Consider the following 27,122-nt stretch of genomic DNA (forward strand, 5'->3'; position numbering starts at 1 on the left):
TAGTTAACTAAGTGTACTGTATGCTATTCTATACTGGGTGGTGTGTGGTAAAGAAATGAACAATAAGCAATGGTAACATAGAAAAGCATTTAATTTGAAAGGTGTCAAAATCTGGCTATGCCATTTTGACTCGCAAGAGAAATGACTTTTGCTGACTTCTAGGCTTTCCCTGCCAACGAGCCAGTGGGATTTAACAATCTCACTGTCAAAAGGAGTCAATACCATGCTCTGATTCAAGCTGAATGGATTCACATTTAAGCTAGACCACTTATTAGCATAACTTTGGGCACATCATCTGACCTCTCAGAAACTCATTTTAAAAAATGTTATGTGTAAAATGGAACTAATAATAGTATCTACTTCATTAGTCATATCTTAGCAGAGTAGTGTTGACTTAAATCCTGCTTAACAGTGTTGGTGTGAGGATCACTTGAAACAGTGGCTATAAATACTCTTTGAAAATGGTAAAGCACAATACAAATATAAATCACTGATGCTATTATTTTTTATTTATTATTTAATTCTCAATGCAACTGATTCGAATTTCTGATCTTTAAAACAAGAGCAGAGTTTTATTTTTGCCATTGTTCTCTTTTTTAAAAATAAAATTATGATATATAGTACCATGCCCTGGATATGGAGTCTTTTTAGTAAAAGTCTTAGAATGAGGGATGACTTCTCTTTTCTCCATCACCTCTCTGAGATCAATAGGGCTTAACAGATTGAGGACGGTTTACAGACAGGAGCTACTTCCATGTCACGTTTTAATATACAGATGCAATCTAATGTTCCTGGTCAAGAGAGTAAACATTGTTGCAATACATATATTTGAAAATTGCTTCTCTTCAAATATGTATGTATATATACCTGTATATACACAATGTGTGTGTGTATGTGTGTGTGTATAAAATCCTGATGTCTTCTCTACAGTGCTTTCTAGTTGCTAAAATTGATCCAAGTTACATTAAACTAGATGTAGTCTCAAACAGAGCCAAGTTGTATAGCTCTGCAACTAGATCTAGCTATATGCTTTTGGTATAAACCTCTTTTTATAATATTTATTTTTGGGAACATATTTCTTCATATTATATGCAGGGAATGTATTTCTTAATTTCCCAGTCAATTAAAATGTACTTTGATAAAGAGTAAAAAAGACTCAGCATTATCTCTGAGGACAAATGTGCATTACTTAATGTAATAGTATATTTAAAATGTGGTTTGATTAATGCCAAATCCTCAGAAGGTACATTTAAGGGAAAAACAGCCAGGGTTATCAAATTAGGAATTCTTGTCAAAAAAGATCAGTTCCCATTTCATTTCAACCATTTATCTTTGTAGTTGGTAATGTTTTCATACCTTTACAAGATGTTATAAATGAAGTTCTTTTGATATCCTTTCAAAAGATGCTTAATAAAGTAATGGAACCAATAATTTTTTTTTTCACCGACTGTTCATGGTAACTGGGAATGGTTTGCAGAGAATAGGAAAACTGCTTTTCTTCAAACTTGCTCAGTATGGATGAATGGTTAAATTCATTTTTTTCATACCTGCATTTCATTTAAACACAAATCCCTCTTTTCCCTCATACTTGCCTTTCACAAATTTAAGCCAAGTCTACAAAGAGCAGTAAACCAAAGAAAGAACAATGAGACATTATTTTAGGTTGTAGGGAATCTATTACAGTGGAAAAATGCTGAATTCTGAATCTGAAAACCTGGGATACAATGTATACCTTCATGTTGTAATTGGGTCCTTGGGAAAGTTACTTAAGCACTAGAAGTTTAATGATAACAGTCTCAATTTTTCTATCCACTAAGTAGAGGATAATAAAATCTCTTCTTGTTTCACAGACTTGTATGTAAAATTCAAAAAAGATCATTATCCACATTATTGTTAACATTTTTGAGTGCTTCCGGTGAATCAAAAATAAATGCAACTTATGTAGTGTGTATTAGAGATCCACTCATAAACACAACAGCCCTATAAGAAATGTTCTATTTGCATTTTGTGATCAAGGAAACAGAGTTTGAGGAAAGTTAATAGACTTGCCCAAGGTTATAAGTCGATAAATGATACAGCCAGGATTAGAATTCAAGCAAACATTGAAGTCTGTGCAGTTAACATTATATAAACTTCCATGATCATAGATATACATGCACTTAGGAAATCATAAAACACTAGGCAAATGCATATGAATTACTATTTACAATTTAAGTAGGGGCTTAGAACGAGATAAACTAACCGGCAATGTGACTGCTATTTCACAAGAGGTTGATAGATGATATTTAGTACAAGGTCAGTGTTGATCTTGATTTTTATTATATGTTAAAACTTCAGGGCCAGGTGCGGTGGCTCACACCTGTAATCCCAGCACTTTGGGAGGCCAAAGCCGTTGGATCACCTTAGGTCAGGAGTTCAAGACCAGCCTGACCAATATGGTGAAACCCTGTCTCTACTAAAAATACAAAAATTAGCCAGGCGTGGTGGTGGACACCTGTAATCTCAGATACTCGGGAGGGTAAGGCAGAATTGCTTGAACCCGGGAGGCAGAGGTTGCAGTGAGCTGAGATCGCACCACCGACTCAAACCTGGGCAACAGAGCAAGACTCTGTCTCAAAAAAACTTCAAAGAAGAAAGTCTCCACCCCATGAAGTTAGAGAGAGGTATGTAGTCAATCTTCTCACCTCAGCTGTGTCTTTACTATCCTTTCCCCCTCCCAGCACCCACAAATTATGCTAATTTATGCCCCAGATTGGTACATAATTTAAAAAAAAAACCTGTCTAATGTATTTCACAAATATTTGTTGAATATCTATTATGATTCATTTCTTTAGCCACTGTGTACATTCAGCCATGTAAAAATTCTACATAAGAAGACAGAACAAGCTAAATCTATTATAAAGCTATAAGCTGAGTGTCTTATGGGAGGTCAGAGGAAGAGCCAAGAGTCTCAAAGGAAGTGAGAGATATCCCCAGGAAAAAAAGATGGTGAGAATATTCTAAATTATAAACTAGTACATGCAAAGGTAGGAATACCAAAGAAAAAGGGTGTATATGAGCTGAGGGTATATGTGTTAGATGGACTTGGTTTCTAAGCCATCAGGTGTGCACCAGTGTAAGTGGGAAGTGGGCTACATGGAAGGATGTGATGGAAGAGGCAAGTATCTTCACTAAAGATTCTGGGCTAAAAGAGGTCAGTAAGACCAGGTCATGCAACTCAAAATGCTAGTGCCCTCATATATGTACTTAAAGTGTCCTATCAGGTACCATCAGGAAAATACCTGATATGACCCTGAAATAAGTCTAATCACAAAAGGACAATAGAATCCACTAGTGTTCTGAAATTGCAGTACTCTCTTTAACCTGTACTCTTCCACTCTCCACTCAGGATCACAGTCAAAGGGTATTCCTGGTTCATCTGGCATCTACAGAGCCAGTAAGACCATGGCCACCTCCTCAGTGTCTAAGGGCTGCTTTGTTTTTAAGCCAAACTCCAAAAACAGAAAGATCTCTGTGCCAATGGAAGACTATTTTAACAAAGGGAAAAATGAGCCTAAGGACAGTAAGCTTCAATTTGGAACTTAGTTGATATGGCAGCAAATGAAATCTGAAAATGAGCCACTACAAGAGGAATTAAATAAAAACTTGTTTGACAATCTAACTGAATTTGTGCAAAAATCTCATTCTGGATTCCGGAAGGATTCAAGAGACTTGGGCTGTCAAACAAAACTCAGAGAAATTCCAACTGCTGCTCTTGTTCTTGGTGTGAAAGTCACAGATCATGTTTTAACATTCAGAAGTCTAACAGAGGCCCTTCAGAATAAAGTCACACCATATGTAGTCTCATCGCAAGCTAAAGACTGTCCAGATATGAAACACTTTTTGCAAAAGTTGATCTCACAATTAATGAACTGCTGTGTAGATCTAAAATCCAAAGAGGGGGAAAGCATTCAGGTCACCCAGAGAAATACACGTTATTTAATGGATTCACTTTCCAGTTGGTACATGACTGTCACACAGAAGACAGACCCAAAAATGCCAAGCAAAAAGAGGACTACTTCTAGCCAATGGCAGTCTCTTCCTGTTTTGGCTGCCTTAAAGGATATGGAAAGCTTTGCCACAAAAGTACTGCAAGACTTCATAATTATCAGCAGTCAACATCTGCATGAATTTCCACTAATATTCATTTTTGGAATCGCCACTTCTATTATCAACCACTGATTGTTTCCTCATGCAGTATCATCTCTATTGTGCATAGAACTGTTCCAATTTTTGTCTTGCAAGGAGCATCTGACTATGGTACTCAATAAGCTACTTCTTACAACTCAGTTTCCCTTTAAAATAAGTGAAAAAATATTGCAGGTTCTGACCAACATCTTTTTGTATCGTGATTTCTCAATTCAAAACTTTATAAAAGGCTTCAACTTTCTCTATTAGGGCATTTCTGTTCCCAGCCCTTAAGTGTCCTGTGCTGTAATCTTCCAGAAGACAAAAGAAGAATAAATTTCTTATCAAATAATCAATGTGAAAACATCTGATGTCTTCCATCTTTTAGGAGATACGTGGAAAAGCAAGCTTCAGAAAAGCAAGTTGTGCTCTTGACCAGTGAGAGATGTTTGAAGGAGGAAACACAATTATTACTAGAAAACCTGCATGTTTATCACATGAATTACTTTCTGGTTTTGAGATGTGTTCATAAGTTCACCTCTTCTCTTCCCAAATATCCACTAGGTCGACAGATCAGAGAGCTGTACCGCACATGTTTAGAAAAGAACATCCGGAATTCAGAGGAATATGCATCAGTCTTGCAGCTGCTGAAGATGTTGGCAAAGGATGAACTGATGACCATACTTGAGAAATGTTTCAAGGTTTTTAAATCTTCTTGTGAAAAGCACCTTGGCAGCACAGCTAAGAGAATACAGGAGTTCCTGGCCTAGTTTCAGAGCCTTGATGAAACCAAAGAGGTAGAAGATGCTTCTGGTTCATAGCCAAAGGGGCTTCAGAAGACAGACCTCTATCATCTTCAGAAGTCTTTACTGGAAATGCAGGAGTTAAGCAGAAGTAAAAAGCAAACCAAATTTGAAGTACTCAGAGAAAAGGTTGTGAACTTCATGACTGTCTAGTGAGAGAATACCTTCTGCCTCCTGAGACACAGCCTCCATGAGGTGGTGTGCTTCAGCACCGCCCATGCCCTTCGTGGGCATTTAAATGCTGCTCTGTGAATTGCCCTCCATACTGCACTCAACAATCCTTACTATTATCTAAAGAATGAAGCACTGAAAAGGGAAGAAGGGTGCATTCCAAATATCGCCCCAGACATCTGCATAGCATACAAATTGTACCTAGAGTGTCGCAGGCTAATTAACCTTGTGGAGTATTCACAGGCTTTTGCAACAATTTTGACAGCTGCTGAAAAAATGGATGCAAATTCTGCAACCTCAGAAGAAATGAATGAAATTATCTATACTTGGTTTATTAGAACTGTTTTTGAACTAGAACTTCTAGAACTTTTAGGATTTATAAAACCTACCAAACAGAAGACTGACCATGTGGCAAGGCTAACACGGGGAGGCTGCTAGAAAGCAAATGAGCGAAGCCAGAACTGTAAGATTTAGCTTAAGAGAAAAAGGTGACCAGTCATATTTATATACACTAGAGGAGTAGAGGAGCCTGTTTTGGTGAGAAGATACATGTGTAATCCTTATGTGATGTTTATCCAGAAAAGTACATTGCTAACCCCAAACAGGCATATATCAAAACATCTGTGGAATACTTCAGAGTCCAACAAATAATATATATAACTAAAACTGCTCACACATTTTACTGTACTTTCCACAAAGTCATTACTAAATTGTGAGTAAATCATTCTTGAACTTATAGTATATAAATGTAATGAATTCCTTTATCCAGGAGTATAAATTTTTAAAAAAGGTATTCACTTTGACTTATCAGTACCTGAAGAATATTTTCAGAATAAGCATGGTTAAGGTCCCTTTGCTGATTATAAAATAGCCAGTTCTTTATCAGAGATGGATTCTTCTTTTAGTCAGTGGCTTAGGTTGGATAACTGCATATTATTTCAACTTAATCTTTTATTTCAGTGATGGTCCTGTCAAATCTCATATTGGCATGACCAAAACTTCAGGCTAGGGCTTGAGATTAATACTGTGCTTATGAGATCCCATAGTCAGAAACTTTATAGTTTGGGAAGGAAACCCAGGATGCATTCAGCTCGCAGAGCTTTTAACACGTTCAGAGTGAGTCCAGCCTGCTCTAGCATGGTGGCAACAGCTCAGCAGTGCTAATAGGAGTAATAACTCACATTTGTCTGCAAGAAAATAGAAGTCACAGACAGAAAATAAATCAAGGTGGAAGTCGCTAAGTTCAGCCTCACTCTTTTTTTCATAATCTCATGAGTATTCCACATTTTAAGGAAAGCTACTCCTTCAGACGAAGGGAAGAAGAGAGTGTCCCAACCACTTTGTGCCAAGCATTGTGCAGAAACTTTCCCATGGAAGTTCCCAGTTAATCTTCATATTTCAGTGAGTTATTTTAATCCCATTTCGCAGATTTACATTATATTAGTCTCCAAAGGCTAAAACACTTGCCTCTGCTCACATGGTTAATAGGTGACAGAGTAAGCTTCCAAATCCAACATATGTCATAGTACATACTGACTGTTCACTGACCTGCAAAGAACTAAGTCACTGCCTTGAACAAAATGATTTTAAAACATCTTTCTTTCTGAGATGTGGCTTCAGATACATTTACCATGCCTTCTCAGTCCCTTACCATTTAAGTGTGGCTAATTCTATTCAATAAGATATTGAGTAGTTTTATGTGGCAGGTATGCTAGATAACAGAGGTATAATGTTGCATGATGTTATGGACTGATGTTATATGCCCCCAAAATTTACATGTTAAAATCCTAACCTCCAATGTGACAGTATAGGAAGCTGAGACATTTGGGTGGTGTTTAGGTCATGAGAGTGGAGACCACATAAATGGGATTGGTGCCCTTACAAAGGAGACCCCAGAGAGTTTCCTCATTTCTTTTGCCACGTGAGGACACAGAGAGAAGATTGCCATCAATGAACCAGGAAGTTGGCCCTCACCAGAAGCTGAATCCCTAGTGCCTTGATTTTAGGCCTCTCAGCCTCTGGAACTGTGATAAATAAATGTTTGCTACATGCTTGTTGTTTAAGCTACCCACTCTATGGTATTTTTGTTATAACAACTTGAATGGACTAAGGACAGATGAGGACCAGTTTTTGTCCCCACTTATTTTGTTATTTCTTCAACATATATTGAGCACTTGTATATGCCAAGCACTGAACTAGATTCTCAGAGCACAACAGTGAGTGAAACAGCTATAATTGCTGGAATGGCTTATAGTTCAATGAGGCTCATTGTCTTTGGAGGTGGTGATCATAGCCTCTGGCTGGTGATACATACTCTTCATTTCTGGCTGAGGTGATGGATTTTTACTTACTGACATACTTTTTCATTTTTTTAATCACACACTTATAAGACATCTGTAATGAAATTAAAGGTAAAGAAAGACAATGAAATTGAATATTTCAGAATTTAGTTGATCTTCTGATCAAATATTTTTCAAAATCTATGCTTTCGTTTGAACTAATGCTCAAGAGTCATGCTTAAGAAACAATTTAACAATTTTCAGTAAGAATGCGTTCACTGATTCTATTTCTCAAGGAGTTTTTTCCTATGAAGAAAATCTATCTCAAAGTGGTAGTCATTTATTGACCAAAGAATACATTTATCCACCTTTTCTGCTGGAAGTTTTCTAAAAACACCATTGAGAAAGTAGGATCTGAGCAATAAAGAGTTAACCCCAAATCAAATTAATAATAATTTTTAAAAATTTAACAGAGCCATCAGTGGTATAGAAATACAACATATAATGCATTATGTATTTACAAAGTAAGAGTCAATGTTAAGGGTGGATAAGATAGTTAAATAGCATGTTTATTTAATAAGCATGTACAATGAGTGTCTCTCCTATGAAACCATACTATATATTTTCAATTAAGGCATTATACTTAGCAGAGTAGAAAAATGATTATGGGAGTTTAATATCTTTAAAATAAATAGGTTCTGGTAACTTACCTAAGAGAAAAATATTTGGATGTGGTTTACAGATTACTTTTAGAAACTGATGATGAATTTCCCAGAGTTGTTTACCTGCTATGAACAATAACAAAAAATGTTATCTTCGCTGTTTAGAAGTACCCAGTCATTAAAAGGAAAGCCAGTGGAGGTGGGAGTGTTAACTGGGAAGGGCCACAAGGAGACTTTCTGGCTTGATAGAAATGTCCTGTGTCTTGATAGGGCTGGAGGTTATGCATATAAATTAATTGTCAAAAATCATGGGACTATGTTTTTAAGTTCTGTGCCTTTCACTCTATGAAAATTATAACTCAATGAAATTACTAGTAAAATTTTAAAAGTGTAAACTGTGGTAAAGGAAAAGACTTCTTGCTTATTTCTCAAAATCCTGGCTTGTACCTTGTTTCGACCCTCTGTCTCACATTATGCAAAGGCGTCTCAGGAAATGGAACACCAGCCTGTGGCTTGCCCTGGACAGTGGCCCAGTGTCTTATGCCATGGCCATATTTTACTGTTGAGATGGCAGAAAAATGGACTTACTGTGTGCAAGTGTGCTCATGTGCACACACGTATGTGTGTTCACATTGTGTATATGCAGCTGAATGTGTTCCATTCCTTTTTTGAGCCCCATTTTCTCCTTCTACCTAAAGGGAATCATAATATTGGCTCTGTCTTACTAAGAACACCTGTGATTTGGTTCAGTGAGATCACAGATTTGAAACATCTTCCAAAACTCTTAACATTGATGATTGTGTTCAAATTATTTTTTTCTGATTCAAAAACGGATGTGTTGCGGAAAGAGTGTAAATAAGTAGATATGTGTCCCTAAATTACCTATTAACTTTCTTCCCCTTAAAATTCCCAGGGTTTGTCTTTCTCAGAAAATGCTTCAGCAGGTAACACCATTTATGGCTGCTGCTTCTTTCTTCATAAACAGTCAAAAAAGGTGTCCTGGAGTTCGAGACCAGCCTGGCCAACATGGTGAAACCCCGTTTCTACTAAAAATACAAAAATTAGCTGGGTATGGTGGTGGGCACCTGTAATCCCAGCTACTCGGGAGGCTGAGGCAGGAGAATTGCTTGAACCTGGGAGGCGGAGTTTGCAGTGAGCCGAGACTGCACCATTGCACTCCAGCCTGGGTGACAAGAGCGAAAACTCCGTTTAAAAAAAAAAAAAAAAAAAAAAAGTGTCCTATCATCTCCTGAGCAGCATATACTTACTGACTGCCCACAATATGCTATTTTTACAGAGACTCTAGAGACATGTTTTTTTTTTTTTTTTTTTTTTTTTTCCTGGGTCAGTGGTACAGGTTGGTTCCTAAGCAAACTAGGCTAAAGATCAACCTACTGAGATTAGTTGTGTGGCCACTTCCTCCTGACCTCAAGTGTCTTTTCTGTACCAAGCATGTGTCTTCAACCTGGATGAGTTCCTCACCTATGGAAATAATTTCCAAGGCTTTTGTCTTCTAAGCTTGATCTCAATCTGCTGAAAGGGGTGGAGTGGATGCTTTTCAAGCAAATAATGCATTAGGACTCTTATTCCAGTGCCTCAGAAATATTTGAGTTGCTAGGATATGGGGAGTTATGATTGGAATATCCATTCCAATGGCAACTTTCCTTCCACAAAGATTTTCTGTAAAGAATTTGCTTTTGTACACCTTTACAACAACTATAAAAGTTTGAGTTGAGTACTTGGAAATTTAGTGAATCTACTCTCAAGGGTAATTAGAGGAGAGTCAAATAAGGATTGGGAATATCAAAAGAGTCAACATAGAGGTGGAACTGAAGTGTTTTTGTTTGTTTTTTGTAATAAAGCCTTGGGCAAGATTAAAAAAAAAAAAAAAAAAAAAAAAGTAGAAGCCTCTGTGTGCTGGGAGAGAGAGCCCTAAGGCTAAGTATGAAAACTTTGACCCGAACTTCTCAGTAGCCAAGCTTAGAATACAACCCTGGTGTCTGAAGTATGCCCAGCTACTTACCAATCACCCAGAACTTTTTCCATCTCAAATATTCATAGTTCCTATGTGTTTTTGAAATTTTGAAATATTGTAATCATAAAAACAGAAAGACATTACCATTTATGTGAAGGAAAGTCGCAAAACCAAATGCCTCTTGCCCTTCATCATGCCCATAAAACAAATGTACAAGGCTATCCTGGAGGCTGCAAGGGAGGTGAAACCCTGAAACTTCCAAAAGTTAGTAAATGATAATTAATTGCACAGAGGCCATTCTAATTTAGCATGCATAAGATATCATTAGTGCTATCTATATTGAGGGTTCTGTTTTTACTGTTATATTTTAGTAAATATAAAAATAAACCTTTCCTAGGTTTTACTCCTGATCTCCTTGCTACTATGTCTTTATTTTCCACAATGTCTTAGTTCTTGAAATACAAACCATTCTTCCATGATGTTTTTCAGAAACCTAATCCTAATGGTTAGAAAGTAAGGATTATATTGTATTATAAAATAGGTTATTATTGTCGTTGTGTGGGCAGAAATGAGAATTACATATTGTGATAAATATGAATGCAATTACAGCTTATAATCTTCCTGAGCCTCAGTTTCCTTATCTATGAAATCTGTGCATGTGAGCGAAGGTGATGGACTTAGTAGTAGTTAAAGCCTCTTCCACCCCTAACTTCTCAGTCTATTCACATTTCTCACAACTCTAAGTGCAAGAAACCAACTTCAGAGACAAGACTGCTAGTTCTTTCTCATTAAGATTGAATTTGCATTTAGAAAGTGTGAAATTTAGGAAAAAATAATTGCAAGAAAAACAGAAAAAGCAATGATATTTTTATGTCACTCCATTTACTTCCTTTTTCTGAAATCAAATAGTTCTAAATTCGTTAGCAAGACATCCATAATTTCCATGATATTTCTCTAAATTCCCTTTCTAATCCCATTTGTCCACTCATCCTGCAACAGGCAACCAGCTCACTAGTTCAGGTAATATGCTGGGGATTGCCCCCACCAGTTACTTGTGTATTTTCTCCTCCCATCCAGGAAAGCCCTTTCTTCTATCTGCTTATCAAAATTGTACCCATTCTTTATGGTCAAAGCTCAAACACTCACTTTTTTTAACTGGGTCTTTCTAATTAGACCAATCTTCCTTCTCTTTCAATCTCTAAGCATCTTAGAGGCACAGCCTATTAATGTTGAAGGGCTTATTTTATTATTTTTTATATTAAAGTTAAAATATCATATATAGTAGTTCCTGCTTATTCTCCCAGGGGATGTGTTCCAAGAACCCCAGGGAAAGCCTGAAACCATCAATAGCACTAAATCCTATTTATACATTTTTCCCATATATACACACGTATGAATAAAGTTTAATTTATAAATTAGGCACAGTAAGAAATTAACAAAAATAGCTGACAATAAGGTAGAACAAATACAACAATATACTGCAATAAAAGTTACGTGAGTGTGGTCTCTCCCACTCTGTCTATCAAAGTATCTTACTGTACTGTACTCAGCTATTTTTGGACCATGGTTGACCACGGGTAACTGAAACCACAGTAAGTGAAATTGTAGATAAGGGGGCTACTATACTTTTCTTCTTACGTTAAGAGCCTTTTGACAGCAAAATTTAGGTCTTCTTGTTTGTACTTTTTTATGCTTACACTTCATGCAAGTATTTAGCAAAATGCTTTTATAATGTCTTAAAAATAGTACCAGAGTAAGGTCGGAAATTTTGAGTTCCAGTTTTAGACCCTTTATCAACTAATTATGCAGCCATACACATATTATTTAAACTCTACTAACCTCAATTATCTCATGTAATATAAAGATAAAAACATCCACTCCACATGGAGGATTAAATGCCAAAGAGCTTTTAAAATTCTAAAATACTATATTACTTTAAGAATGAAAGTTATTAATGTTGTTCTTATAATTTTATTATTATGGTAGTCACTCAATGACTACTAAATGTGTCTTTAAAAATGAAAAAGCAAAAATAAGTAGATAATAAATGTCATATTTGAATTTGGTTATAACAGAATGGAATGACTATACTCATTTATTTTTTCTCTCTCCCCAAACTCTATTAAAATAAAATTAAAGGAAAGTTTTAGTAGCTAAAAAAGCAATATTACAAAGAGAAAAATGAGACAAGAACAGATAGGGATTTCTATGAACTTTTAGAAATTTGAAAGTGGATGAAGGAGTAATAACTGGCATAGCAGAGCAGGGGTCATTATACCCTCTAAACCTGGAGAAGGATATTTCAAGGAGAAATCAGAGGATCCTCCCTAGAAGCCCAGGAAAGACTTGCAGCTTACGGCACCTGGGAAGGTGTCAGTGAAGGAGGGATGGAAATGAAACTACTGTGTGTAGAGTGGTTTTTCTTCATATCCCCTCTGTCTTCTGTATTCCTGTGGTCAGACATTATTTCATTCCTATTCTCTTCTCCCTCCGTTCCTCCAATCCCAGGAGACCAGAAGTTTTATGCTAAGGAACTGAACCTTAGAGTTTCTGGACTTGAGTGCACCGGGCACAGGGAAGGATGGAGGTCAGATGTGGGACCAAAAATATAGGGAGATGAAGTGAATGTCTGCATTTTGTATGGTAATGGTAGTGCTCTCAACTTCCTTTCTTTCCCTGCTCCTAAATACAAGGAATAAGGCAGTTATCTTCAAAGCTAGAGACTGGAAGATTCCTCTCTGGAAAAAATAAGGAGAGAGTTCAGGGATATGACACACAGATAATGACATATGGAGGTTCTCCAATTGGGTTGGGGGCAGATAATGGGTAAAAAACAGGCAAAAAGCAAAACAAAACAAAACAAAACCTGTTTGTCATCTCATTTCTCTAAAGTGAAGCAGAGAAGTTAAAGCCAACTCTTCCCCACTTGCCATCCTCCCACACAGGGAATCTCTAATTTGCTTTTTACTGACTCATATTTAAATATGAAGTAGCATTTAGTAAAGGAATATCTTTAATTTGAGGAGAAAGGCGGGGGTGGGGAGAGAAAGTGGGAGAGAGAGAGAGAGGGAATTCTACTAAAAAAGTAGAATTGAAAATTTCAAATAAAACTATAATATATTTAGACAGATAAAAGATAAGGCTGAAATCTTGAAATAAGTACAAGATATGATAAAAAAGGTGTAACTGGAGAAAATTTTTAAAAATCAGTAAATTAAAATGATGATTGCTTATATGAAAAAATATTTAAAAATAAGGTTCCAATTGTTTTTTTCCAAAATATGAACTAAAAAGCAAATGTGGAAAGACAGCATAGGAAATAAGAAAGTGAGATCATTTGAGAAGCTCTAACATCCAACAAATAGATGTGTAACAGAGAAGAGAAGTTTGTTTTTCTGCAACTAACTAGACACAGAGATAAATATTTCTAGTTCGACTGACTGACTGAGTCTTCTGCTGATTGCAAAAACATTGCCAGCTATAAATCAGCTCATCTATAGCTTGTCTATTCCTCACTATATAAGTAGAAGTCAAGAACACCCTGCCAAGACTCTCTGATCTTGGGATCTAGGGTGCTCTTCCTATTGCTATAATGTGAATAGAATAAATGTCCTTACTTATTTTTTTCTTTGTCAATGGAGACAGACAAATTAGAAAAGAATTAATAGAATACGTTGTCAAAAAAGTAAAAAAGGAAGTCTCCAGACTGTGGGCCCAGAGGGCCCATCTCAATAGGTGGAGAAACAGTCATGTGAAGGTCATTGGGAATAAAAAGAAGAGCCTTAAAAACTTCCATCTACTGTCTTCGTCCATTTTGTGCTGCTATAACAAAATACTCAAAACTGGGTAATTTATGAATTACAGACATTTATTTCTCACAGTTCTTGAGGCTGGGTAGTTCAAGAGCAAGACATCAGCAGATTCCTCATCCAGTGAATGCCTAGTCTCTGCTTTCAAAATGGTGCCTTGAACACTGCATCTTCTGGCAGGGAGGGACATTGTGTCTTCACATGGCAGAAGGCAGAAGGGCAAAAATGGTTGAACTATCTCCATCAGACTCTTTTATAAAAGCTTCTAATATCATTCATGAGAGAGGAGCTCTTGTGGCCTAATTATTTCTTATAGGCTCCAACTCTTAATACTATCACATTGGCAACGCCTGAATTTTGAAGATGATATATTCAAACCATAGCACCTACAGAGGACCAGGAATGAGAATGGAATTGGATTTTCAACAGCAATAATAAACTCTAAAAATTAATAGAGAAATGTTTTCAAACTTCTGAAGAAATATTATTTTTAACCTGGATATCTAGTATCAGACAAACTTTCAGTCAGACATAAGAATAGAATTAAAATAAATTTCTCAGCAAGCTATTTAATAACTACAAGCACCCTCTAGTAATTAGAGGGTGTACTTCAGAAAAATACAGAACTAAATAAAGAAGCATGTGTATGATTCAGGAAATAAGGTATCTCCCCCAGAAGTGGGGTAATAAGAAAATTTAAGATGATGAGAATATGATCAGTTATACTGAATCAGGAAAACAGAGAGCTCTAAAGAAGGGTGACCATAGAGGAAAAGAAAATCATAGGTTATTTATATTTAAAAAATGTAGTAATGTAAAAAATTTGTTGAAGTATTTCTGAAGAATTGGTGATAAATATATAGAAAACCCATAAATAAAAATAATTTATACACAAAGGATTATAAATTATTCTACTATAAAGACACATGCCCATGTATGTTTATTGCAGCACTATTTATGATAGCAAAGACTTGGAACCAACCCAAATGGACATCAGTTATAGACTGGATAAAGAAAATGTGACACCTTTACACCATGGAATACTATGCAGCCATAAAAAAGAATGAGTTCTGTAATCCCAGCATTTTGGGAGGCTGAGGCGGGTGGATCACCTGAGGCCAGGAGTTCAAGACCAGCCTGGCCAACATGGTGAAACCCCGTCTCTACTAAAAATACAAAAATTAGCCAGGCATGGTGGTGGATGCCTGTAATCCCAGCTACTCGGGAGGCTGAGGCAGGAGAATCACTTGAATCCGGGTAGCGTTTGCAGTGAGCCGAGATTGTGCCACTGCACTCCAGCCTGGGCGACAGAGTGAGACTCCGTCGCAAAAAAACCAAAACAAATAAAAAAATGAGTTCTTGTCCTTTGCAGGGGCATGGATGAAGCTGGAAAGCATCATCCTCTGCAAACTAACACAGGAACAGAAAACCAAACACTGCATGCTCTCACTCATAAATGGGAGCTGAACAATGAGAACACATGGATTCAGGGAGGGGAACATCACACACTGGGGCCTATCCAGGGGTTGGGGGAAAGGGTGGGGGAGAGCATTAAGACAAATACCTAATGTGTACAGAGCTAGATGATGTAAAACCTAGATGACGGGTTGGTAGGTTTAGCAAACCACCATGGGACATGTATACCTATGTAATAAACCTGCACGTTCAGCACATGTACTCCAGAACTTAGAGTAACATAAAAATAAAAAAATATATAATTTGAAATAGAAGTGAACAGCATCTATTTTTCTACTCATTGTATTTTTATCAAATCTTTGACTTGATTTAACCAAAAACTGTGACATTTTGGAAGATGGAAAAGGGAAAATGTATATGGATAAGAGTCAAAACCTCATCTACGAAGAGAGAACTAAAAAAGTGTCTAAAATGGAAAAAAAAATCAAGAAATGCTAGTATAAGTAATTTGCTTATATATTGGTCATTAACAGTGGAAACACACAAAAAGGTGCATAGTTCAAATATGTGCAAGTCTAAAAGTTGGGGGAGAGGTGAAGCAAGGTATAACTTTTTTTTTCCCCACCTTTCATCCTCCCAGTAGTACTTAACTTCTTAAATCATGTTCATGTAGCAATTTTATAATAATAAAAGTGAATTCAGAAAAATTAAAATAAAAATGTTCCATATTTGAGAAGCAAAAAATACATCATCATAAAACTTGGTCATTAAACTAGAGTTTTCTTCAGCCTGTTCGCACTACACGAGCCGTGGATTATGTGCACAGAAGCAATGATAGCATAGCCCATTGAGCATTTTTGAGTTTAAATAAATCTTCCACAATTGGAACTCCTGTGCAATGGGAAGTAAGTTGGTAAAGGTTATTGAATTGAAAAACCTGAAATTTCTAATTGTTACAGTTCATCCTGGGTATGTGTCAGAATAGTTTCTCCTTTTTGGATTATTTAATTTTTAGAATATCAGAAGACAACTGAATGCTCAAAAACAATAATACTGTTACAAGTCAAAATAAAGTGAGAGCTTGAGAGTGGTCCAAGAAAATACCTGGCCATGTTTATATCTGGGAGAGAAGAACAGTGAAGAAAACTGCCATTTACTGAGCACTTACTATGCACCAGCTCTAATCACTCAACTCGTTCTGTTCTTGCAACAGCTTTCTGAGACAAATTACCACTTTCTTTGTGGAGATGAAGAAATGGAGCACCAGAGAGGTGCTCTGTTAATAACCTGTTTCAGTTCACACAACAGTAAGAGGTAGAATACTCTTTTCCAGGCTTGAAACTGCTCTCAACCACCTGGTTATGCCATCCCTTAGGACTGGGTTTCTTCCTCCTACCATCCTTAAACACAATATTCTCCAACTGGGGTCCAGCAGCCACAAGGGTGTGGCCCAAATGAGCAACTGATGTGCCAAGATATTGATCTCCTGAGTCCTTTAAGTATGCAGGGGAGGTAGAGCCTGGCCCCTTACTCAAGTGTCCCATGCTAGTGTCATCATCATCTATGCGCATCATGATGTGAATGAGGTTGGAAACTTTACTCTAGGCAACAATAAATCAGCCCCCTACAATTTTTTTTTTTTTTTTTTTTTTTTTTTTTTTTTTTTTTGAGCCAGGGTTTCGTTCTGTTGCCCAGGCTAGAGTGCAGTGGTTCAATCTTGGCTCACTGCAACCTCCACCTCTAGGGCTCAAGCAATCTTCCCACCTCAGCCTCCCCAATGGCTGGAACTACAGGCGTGTGCCACCATGCCTGGGTTTTTTTTTGGATTTTTGGTAGAGATGGGGTTTTGCAATGTTGCCCAGGCTGGTCTCGAACCCCTGAGATCAAGTGATCCACCTGTCTTGGCCTCCAAAGTGCTGGGATTACAGGCATGAGCCACGGCACCCGGCCTATACTTCAATTTGTAAGGTATCTCTGCTCAGACTTTTCAGAACTGCTTGGAAAAAAAAAAAAAAACATTGTATTGGGCAGGTAACTCTTTATTGAAATAGAAAATTTTGACTTAAGGAAGGTCACATATATCAACCACTTCAATACCCTTGTTTTTCAGACAATACAATGGGTCTAGACAAGTAGATAATAGAATACAAGTAGACAATACAATGGGTCCAGATAACTAGACCTAGCCTAGAGAGGAAAGGGCTCCTCCTTCTGTTGTCCTCACCTACCCTGTGAAGCAGGAGAGCAGGGATGTTGTGGCTGTGCTCCTACACTTCTTTTTTTATTGGAGACTGGGTCTCATTCTGTTGCCCAGGCTGGAGTGCAGTGGTTTGATCTTGGCTCACTGCAACCTCCACCTCCCGGGCTCAAGCAATCTTCCCACTTCAGCCTCCCCAATGGCTGGGACTACAGGCTGCCAGCTGCATGTCTGACCAGATGGCATTGCAGCAGCTGGTTGCTGGCCCATCTTTTCTTTTAGAAAGGGAACTCCACAGGAAGAAGCACCAAGTCCTATATATCTGTATGTGTCCAGCACTGGAACAGTGGCTGGCACATAGGAAGCAGTCAATATTGGTTAAATAAAGGGATGACTAAATAAAGAAATATGTTCAAGGGATTGAAATTCAAGCTTTATTTCCCCAACTTGCTAGCTGTCAGATCTCAGACAAGTCATTTATATTGGCAAACGGGAATAAAGGAACTATGTCTTAGGTAATCACGAATTACATGAAATCATCATCATTATGATAAAATAATAGCAACTAATATTTTGTGTGCATTTACTATGTGACAGGCAAAGTTACAGTGTTTTGCAAATATTAACTCATTTAATTTTAAGTGCATGTATATGAATACATTCATATAGTCTATGTATGAGACTGGTTAGAGCTCCCTTTCTAATATATTTCTCACTGCATTTGAATTCAGTTTGGGGCATATTTGGTTTCAATTTCTGGTACTCCCTTGGGAGCAGATAGAATGGTGCAGATGACTTAGACTGAGACTAAGTGTTAGAGCGCTTATCCTGCTGTTCTGTGAAAATGACACTGGGGGATAGAGAAAGTGATGGGGGATCACATTTCTTATAATGGCTGGCTCTATCTGCCTTAAGAAAGAGAGAAAATTAGTATTCTCCTAATAGACGGAATGTCACAGAAAAGTTCAACCTTCTTCATAATACTGTAATTAGTATTTCATATACTATAATTTTACTCTTGATGAGATAAGCACTTTCTGAAGAAATTTCAATATCTATGTTGCTAGTGCTAGCAAAAAAAAGCAATTTAAAATGACACATTTTAATACATAATAGCTGCCCCAACCTTTTGATATAGCAGCATGAATATCAAATTCTCTGGGAGAGAATGAGGTTTGAGGTGTCTTCAAGGGGTTGGTGCCTTTATAAAGAACACAACACGTATCTGCTGAAGGGAGCCAACCTCAGCCCCCTGGGTCTTTTAGTGATCAGACTGGTGAGAAAATTCCCTTCAGCTAATCTTGTCATAATTCAAGCAGACTTAACCACACGACATGCTAGGAACCTAGTGGCATTGCTTGTAGATAAGCAGGAAGAAGGGTTACAATAATTTTGAGTCACCTACCATGTACTAGGCATCATGCTTTACAAACAGTATGCCATTAATCCTCATAGTATAGATGAGAAAAGTCAGTGCTCAAAAGAGTGAACTTACGACTGAACATGTAAGACCAATAGGTATTAACCCACATCTACCTAATTAGAAAGTCCATTCTCTGAACATTGCAATAGGCTGCCCCCCTGAAACGGGTTGTTTATAACAGAATTGCTTGGTGAGTGAATCTGATCCCTTAGCTACATTCACTGAGGATAAGTCACTGAAAAGAAAAATCATGAACACCAAAATTTTCCAGTGTATTTAAATAGCACTGATAGGGATATATATGCTCTGAAAATATCCTAGCTGATAAGACAGCCAGGGGTTGGAACAAAGAAATGTTATCTTTGGTTTGTTGTATTTTCTATGGCTTTCAAGTTAAGACTGCCTGCAGTGACCATAACAGAAATGGCTGGTGATTACAAATGCTCATAAGCATCCTCAACACATACATTTTTCTGAAAAGTAGCATAATAATATTGCTTCGGCATTGTACTATCTTCCTGTGAGTTGTTAGTTCAACAGATAACTTTGATCATTTTCCAAAACAGCTATCAGAAATGTACAGATTGAGGCAGCTACTGGGCACTGCAGGTTGGGGGTAATTAAACCAGGTTTCCTCCACTTGGATGGTGCTCCTGACCAGTGCTAATGATTATCATCACTGCATGGACAGCATAAATACTAGTGCTATTATCGCTGATAGTATGAGGAGGAAGAAGAGGAATGAAACCAGAAAGGGGAGCCAGAAAAATGACAAGGAAGGAAGTGGAGATTATTTATATGTTATTTACTATGTCGTGTTCATTTATGTGCTCAGCATGTAGCATGTTTGCTGGTAAATAATTGATTTCAATTAAGAATTATCAAAGGCATGGAAGTGTTTACAAATGGATGAATGGCTAAACACCAAGAACTACCCTCATGTTTTACTTTGTTGGGGTTGTTTGGATTTGATACAAAATATCAGTTACTGGGTATCTTAAACCAAAGAAATTAATTTTCTCAGTTCTGGAGGCTATAAGTCCAAGATCATGACACCAGCCAGGTTGGTTTCTTCTGAGGCCAGTCTCCTTGGCTTCTATACACCTGCCTTCTCGCTGTGTACTCAAATGAACTTTTTCTCGGTGTGCAACATGTCCCCGGTATCTCTTCCTCTTTTTTTTAAGGACATCAGTCCTATTGAATTAGAGCCCAACCCTTATGATCTCATTTAACCTTATTTACCTACTTAAAGTCACTATATTCAAGTACAATCACGTTGGGGGTTAAGAATTCAATCTATTAATTTTGGGGAGAGTATTTAGTCCGTAACACCAGAAAATTCAATTGTAACTTGAATGCTATCTTTATCGTGAATTACTTCCTGATTCTTTCAGTTAAAATTACTATCTCTATCTTGAGCTTTCCTGTCACATTATAAATACCTATGCTAGAACTTCATCAGTTTGCCTTTTGTTTGAATATAACAGAAACCTCCTAGCTGGCCTCTTTGTCTTTGGTCTTACTCTCCTTTTTCCTCTCTCATTCTGCATAGCTGTCAAAGCAAACCCACTAGAATGCTCATGAGATTGTGTTATTTCTCAGCTTTAAACTCATCAATGAGTTTATGAATATAAGTACAACTCCTTAAGATGAGGTCAAAATCTCTGCACAATTTGAAACACCGTCTGTGTAATACAACTTGTCTTCCAAACCTCTCTACATCACACTCTGGCCCCCCTATATCAAAGGAACCTCTGTTGTTCCAGATGTCTTGGCTGTAACCATGCTATCCTTGCTTCTCATGGATTCCTGGTCCAGAATTGTACCCACTTCATTGCAGTGGCCTATGGCCATGCACATGCACATACACCTCGACCTCGCCAAGATTAAAAACATCCCTTTCTCCTCCACTCAAACTCTTCTTGTTCTTTCCTTTGTGCTTTCAAATGTTCATTCCACTGTAAAGTGTGCCCTAGGTGGGAGTCACAATAAGATGTATGTAGGAATAAGAATACACATTAAAATCTTGGCAGGAGTAGTTCCGACTGATGATAACAATCAGACCAATGTTATTAGATAACAACTCTGGAACTCTGGAAAAGAAAATGGAAACTCTGGAAAGGAAACTCTGGAGAAGAAAAATCTGAAGGCATATGACAGAAAATAACAGGAGTCAGATATGGCAAGGGAGGTATTTATTCTTGAGCCATCTTTGATGGCTTTTGTCTAAGAACAGGCCCCATGGGTGCCATACCCGGTAGATTAAACTCAGTTGGAAAACATATCATTTTAGTGACTTGAAGAACCAGAAGAGAAGGGTTATTGTGATAGCAACAGTGTAAAAGTGAAGGAGAAAATCCAAGAAAGGAGAAAGCCAATGAACAGGAAGGCTAGGTTCTATACATAAAATGTGCCCAAATCAGTTTAATCTTTGAACTATGCAGGTGCAAGGTAGATCCAAGCATCCCAAATGAGTAAAAGATGAAAACAGAGATTTCAGTTGATGCATACCAGAGGAAGGCCAAAGTTTGGAGTTTGAGTTCAGTCAAGTTAATTGTTTGTCAAAGAAATAAATGAACTTCAAGTAAATATATTCAAAGAAACATAACAGAATGCAGAGTCTGTACAATATATGAACCACAGTGTTTGAGGCACAATGCTGGAGGTCAAGGGAGACCAAAAAGCAGTGTCTAGCAAACAGTGACAACTATGGCCTCTTCAAAAGCAGGCTGAGAATAAAGATGTGTTAGATAAATGGAAATGGACAGGATTTGCCTCCAGCAGACCTATACCACAGAAAATGTTGGAGGGAGTTTATTAAGACAGAAGTAAGATTACAACAGATGGAAAACCCAAGAAGGAATACAAAACACTGGAAATGGTAAAATGTGGGTAAATATTAAAGACTACATTTCCTCTAAAATATATATGACTGTTTAAAGAAAAAAATGATACAAATTGGATTGTGAAGTTTACAATATGCATAAATAACAATACATATGACAATTCTAGCATAGGGAAAGTGGAGGTGTTAAGTAGAATTACAAGGTTCTTAAATAATGTGGTACAACTTTAACTCTGAGTAGACAGTATGAGGTTAAGGATGTATACTTTAATCCCTAGAACAGCCACTAAAAAAAAAAAATGTAATAAGTCAATAAATTAAAATAAAGTTCTAAAATAATATTTAATTAATACAACAGAAGACAGAAGATAGAAAAAAGAAAAATTAAAAATAGGTGGAAAAAATAAATAAAATGGTAGACATAAACCTAACCATATCAGTATTGCATTAAAAGTTAAAAACATATTATATTAAAACTAGGTAAACAACAAGTTTGCATTTTGAGTACTTGTTCAACACCAGTGTGGTGTTAATGGGGCACAAGCCCAGGCCCAACCATTTAAGTAACAGTGTTCCTCTGACACATAATAGTTATTCCATAAACAAGAGGATCTACGGCTCAAAAAACTCATGTAACGGTTTCTTTATTTGAAAAAGTTTTCAGTTCATTTTCTAATGTTTCTTACATATATATTTTTCAAGACATGTTGCAAAATAAACGTAAAATACCAATATATTTGAAAAGCTATATATATTTCAAATATATTTGAAATCAATATACTTGTAGTTTTAAATGTGCTAATGTACACATTGATAAACTAAACATTTCACCACCAATCCTTTATATTTTTGTTTAACTTAATATTAATAGAACATTTGACAAGTCTAGTGTCCTCCACATCACACTTTGGGAAGTAGTGCCTGAGACTCCTCACCCTCTGTCTCTGTTCTGTGGAGGCCTGTACCAACCGCAAGTTGGCAAGCATCGTACTGAAGAAAGAAAAGACCTTATCCAGCTATTTAGAGGAGACGTGACAAATTACAGTGACAGAATACCTTACATTATACAGATTTTACTGTCTCTGGAACACTCCTGGTTATTCTTTTCATGTTTCATCTTCATAGTGACCTGATGAAGATAACAAGGAAGGTCTCTCTATTGCTTTTGCCACTACTAATGACCATCATCAAGTGGGGATTTCAAGAGGTGGGGCTGCAGGAATTATGTGGGCACAGGAATTCGGTGACTCAACATGTTTATCCAGACAGGGGATCCACAAAAATTATTAGCCTTAAGCTCTTACCCACCCTAGGAATGTCCCTGTCTAAACTATAAAAAGAGTTTTGATTACCCAGGCTTGAGAAAGTTAGTCAAATGTCCTGAGGAAACCTGGTTTCTTCTTTCATAAATGGTGTTAAAATTATCCTGGTATTTTATTGAGAAATAAATTACATCCATAAAGAAATGAATAGAATATATATTTATTAGTCTTTTTCTAATATTTCTTATATATTTTCTTTTCCAAGACATATTGCAAAATAAACTTAAAATATGAATATATTTTAATACAGTAAAACAAACACAAACTTTAAATATCTGGACCAAGAATATTGGGAACAGCTGTAGCTAGCATTTGAGTTTGGGTATGGCAAATGCCAAAGCCCACACAGCTTGATGCATAGCAGGTGAGGAACCATTTCAGTTTTTCCCCTTTCTCCTTTCCTTAGGAAAACTTTTTTTCCAACCACCCTTTATATGGCTCTGACTCTGTATGTAGGAACTTTCACCAGTGTGTCTACGCACAATCAAAGCATATGTGCATTTGCCTTTCTAGAAAGAGGGATAGGAGCCCTAAAGCCAAAATTATGTCAAGGCATCTTTTCGGGCACACAGTGAAGAGCTTCAACCAGCCTGCTGAGACTTTCACAACTACCCTATAATTCATCGTTAAATACTTTCAGGAGCCTGGGAATCGCATTGAACATGATTAAAACTCCCATGAAAAATCACACTGCCCACCATTGTAATGGTTTAATTACTGATGATAACAGCAGTTGTATGTCGATGAGCTCCAGTCAAACCTTCCAGCAGCTTGTAGAAATACGTGCCTTCTAGCCTAAGATGGGATGGAGTCTAAGGTAGACATAACGTATGCTATCCCTTTCTTTTCTCTTTCCCCTTCTTTATGAACCTGGAAGATACTGTAAATTTATTTCAGAGAGTCAACGTAATTTACTTAACCACCTTTGCTTTTGTTTAACTCTCCCTTTACTTCCCTGTTTCTGCTTGACACATGAAATTAATAATTAGGGTGAAAAATTATAATCACACCCAATAAAAGGCATCAGTTGACTGGGTTATCAGAGGTATTCCCTGGAACCAGGATTCCATGTGGTGAGGGCTTTCAGGTGCTGGTTTTGATTTTTCCCAGTGTGCATTTTGCTCCCACAGAGCTCTCTTAGAAGCCTACAGAAAAATGGGGAATGCAGATAGAATTGCATGCTGAGCTAATTAGGCTTCTACACTCAATTCTTTTGTCAGAGTGGAGTAGTTTTGGAGGGGAAGAGTAAAGCGCATCTTTACTCCAACACCTCATTGCTTCCCTATGCCAAGCAATATTGGAACGACTCTCTCTGCAGCATTGGCCCATTGGTCATCATGGTGGGGTGCTAATTCTTTAAGCCTGAAGCATATGGCAATGAGCTTGCACTCTGGAGTTTAAAAGAAATTAGACTTGGCTAAAGTTAATTGGATTTAAGTTACAGAGTGTTATGGACAAAGTACAGGCCTTGCAGTCCCCTAGACCACTAGTTCTGTTACCTACTAGCTGTGTGGCATTGGGCAACTCTTTCCACTTTTCTTGATAGTTGTTTATGCATTTATTTGTCAAATGAGTATGTGTAATGTACTCTTTGAAGTAATACTCAGTATTAAATAAAGAAATGTAGGTAAAGTATTTACGCCTGGTACCTTGTAGTTTCTCAGTGCACAATAATACCCTTTAATTGCATACAAATATTGGCAAATGCTCCTTTAGCCCTCTTTCTATTTTTCTTCCAATTTAGGAGCACTACGATCCTATAAGTGGGATTCAGTTTGTGGGGAATAGAGGCCAGGGCTTCCTGCATGTGGAGACTGCCATGTTTGTGCAAGACTGCAACCAGCCCAGAAGCTGTCTTTACAGGAAACACAGAGTTAAGTTTCCTGTGGAAACAAGCAGTAATGTTATCTTTTGGAGAAAAGCAATATTAATACAGGAAGATCCTGATATAACATGATGTGAAATTGCTAACATAATAAAGCTATATGACATTTCTGCCTCAGTGTGAGTTCTTTCTAGAAGTCAACCTAAGAAAAAGAATCCAGGTAAGTGAATAAATGAGGTTTCTCTCTCCATCTTGGAGTGGTCCATGATGTTCAATATAAAGGATGACAATGTTTTCCCCTGCAAAAACCATCCTACAAATTCTTGCTTCTCCCCTTATCAGCTCAGCGACTAGCCAAGACAGGGGAAAATAATACCTACACACTCCGGATGTTGCTTAGCACATACATGAGAAGCAGTGGGGTAAAGTGGCTAATACTGTAGTTTCTGGAGCAAAATTGTCAAGGTTCAAATCCTGGCTCTGCCACTTAGAGGCCATGTGACTTTGCACAAGTCACTTAACCTCTCTCAGGTTTGGCATCGTCATTTGTAAATTTGGAAATAACAGTACCTAATCATTAGGCTTGCTGCAGAGTTAACACTATAAAGTGCTTTGAACAGAGCTTGGCACAATGCAAGTGCTCAATAAATATAAGCAATTGTGTCTCAGACATGTTAAACTTTGCTATCCTTATATTCAATAATACATTCTGGCTTGCCAAATTGGGAATAACTATTTTTGAGTTAACCCAAATATGAGTATCTGATCAGTGTATTGAAAATGTAAAGCAATGCTATTCCAATTATAGCACTTAATTGTGGTTAGTTTTTCTCTACATGCTTCTTTATTACAAGACTGAATTCTTTGAGAACAGGGACTGTCTGGTTTTCTTCTGCATTCAGAGTGCCTAACAGTATGTTTGGCACAGAGTGGGTAGTCAATAAAACTTGGCTGAAAGATTGAATAATAAATTGACTAGGTAATTTATGAATGAAGCAAAGAATGATTGAAAGATCTACACCATTTGTGTTCACACCCTCCCTCTTTCCTTATGTCTCCATGATTGTGTGTCTCTCAGAGATAATTCATTCTGCATTGGGGTTAATGATAAAAGAGGCCATTGTGAGAAGGGGCCAGCTCTCAAGCCCAGTCACTCCCTTCCTCATTGCATCTGCTTGTGTTTACATAAGCAGAAAAAAAAGGCATGCATTATGTTTTTATGAGCCTTGCGATTTATTCTGTTTTGTTGTCAGACCTTTGGGAATGCATTCTATAAACTTTATTGAGACAAGGTATCTAGAGACGTTTGCATATGTCTGAGATCAGCACGATATTACTTTTTAATGCACTTTTGACTTTGCAGGCAGAGGATACAGTAAAAAATGTAAAACAGCAGTCGCCAGGGTTTTTATTACCTGAATTTTGCCTTCCTGGTTTCAAAACAAGCGTCTCATTCAAATGAAATAAACGAATAAGCATTAGTTTGGCCTAGTATAAATGGGATATTTCTGTCATTGGGTTAGAAACAGAGCTTTACTCCATGACAACAGGTACAGGGCATAGGGTGGATAGCATTCTTGTCAGTTGGGATCAGTGCCAGCTCTCCATTCTCTATATATTAGAAAAACAACCATATAGTGTCTGGCAACAAGGAACATGATTGCAAATCCAGACTCACAGAGTCTCAGATAAAGAAGGAACTTAACTTCTACCTTGGGGAGAAAAAAATTTCAGGGAGGTTTGGGGATGTACCATGGTCACATAGTCAGTGCCTTGTCCTTATCATACAGTGGGAAAGAGGTGAAGGTACTCAGGGCTGAAATTGAAGTATGAAATCCCGATCATGAGGTCAGGGCTAGAGCAAGAAACTGGACAACAAGGAGGCTAGATGTTGCCAAGTACAAAGGAAAAGTACTGAAATGATGACAAATTCCAGCAATACTGGTATAAGAACAAAAGCCTGCTTGTTAATCTGAGGTCAAGCAAGACAGGCGTTGATAAGGAGGCAAGACGTGGAGAAGAAATGCTGGGAAGAAAGTGGGTGAGGAGCAGCTCTGAGGCACATGGTCTGCTCTGCTCAGCCCTCTCTCCTTGGTAAATGTGGCTGTTGCAGAGAAGAGAAGGCAGCTAACAAATTCAGGCATGGAGCTCCAACATTCATCTGCCATCTGCAGCGCTTGGCCTTTCCTCTTAGACCAGACCACCCAACCACAATGTTAGAAGTTTAT

At 37.4% G+C, this 27,122-nt stretch overlaps 1 protein-coding gene and 1 pseudogene across 3 annotated transcripts in view; one reads left to right on the forward strand and one right to left on the reverse strand.

Moving 5' to 3' along the window:
- TENM4 (teneurin transmembrane protein 4) overlaps positions 1–27,122 on the reverse strand; it is a 3,040,222-nt gene that overhangs the window by 1,337,892 nt on the left and 1,675,208 nt on the right. The gene's annotated exons all lie outside the window — the stretch shown is intronic.
- LOC100458823 (origin recognition complex subunit 3-like) lies at positions 3,445–5,631 on the forward strand (annotated as a pseudogene).

This window comes from Pongo abelii, chromosome 9, assembly GCF_028885655.2.
Source record: "Pongo abelii isolate AG06213 chromosome 9, NHGRI_mPonAbe1-v2.0_pri, whole genome shotgun sequence".
Classification (NCBI taxonomy): Eukaryota; Metazoa; Chordata; class Mammalia; order Primates; family Hominidae; genus Pongo; species Pongo abelii.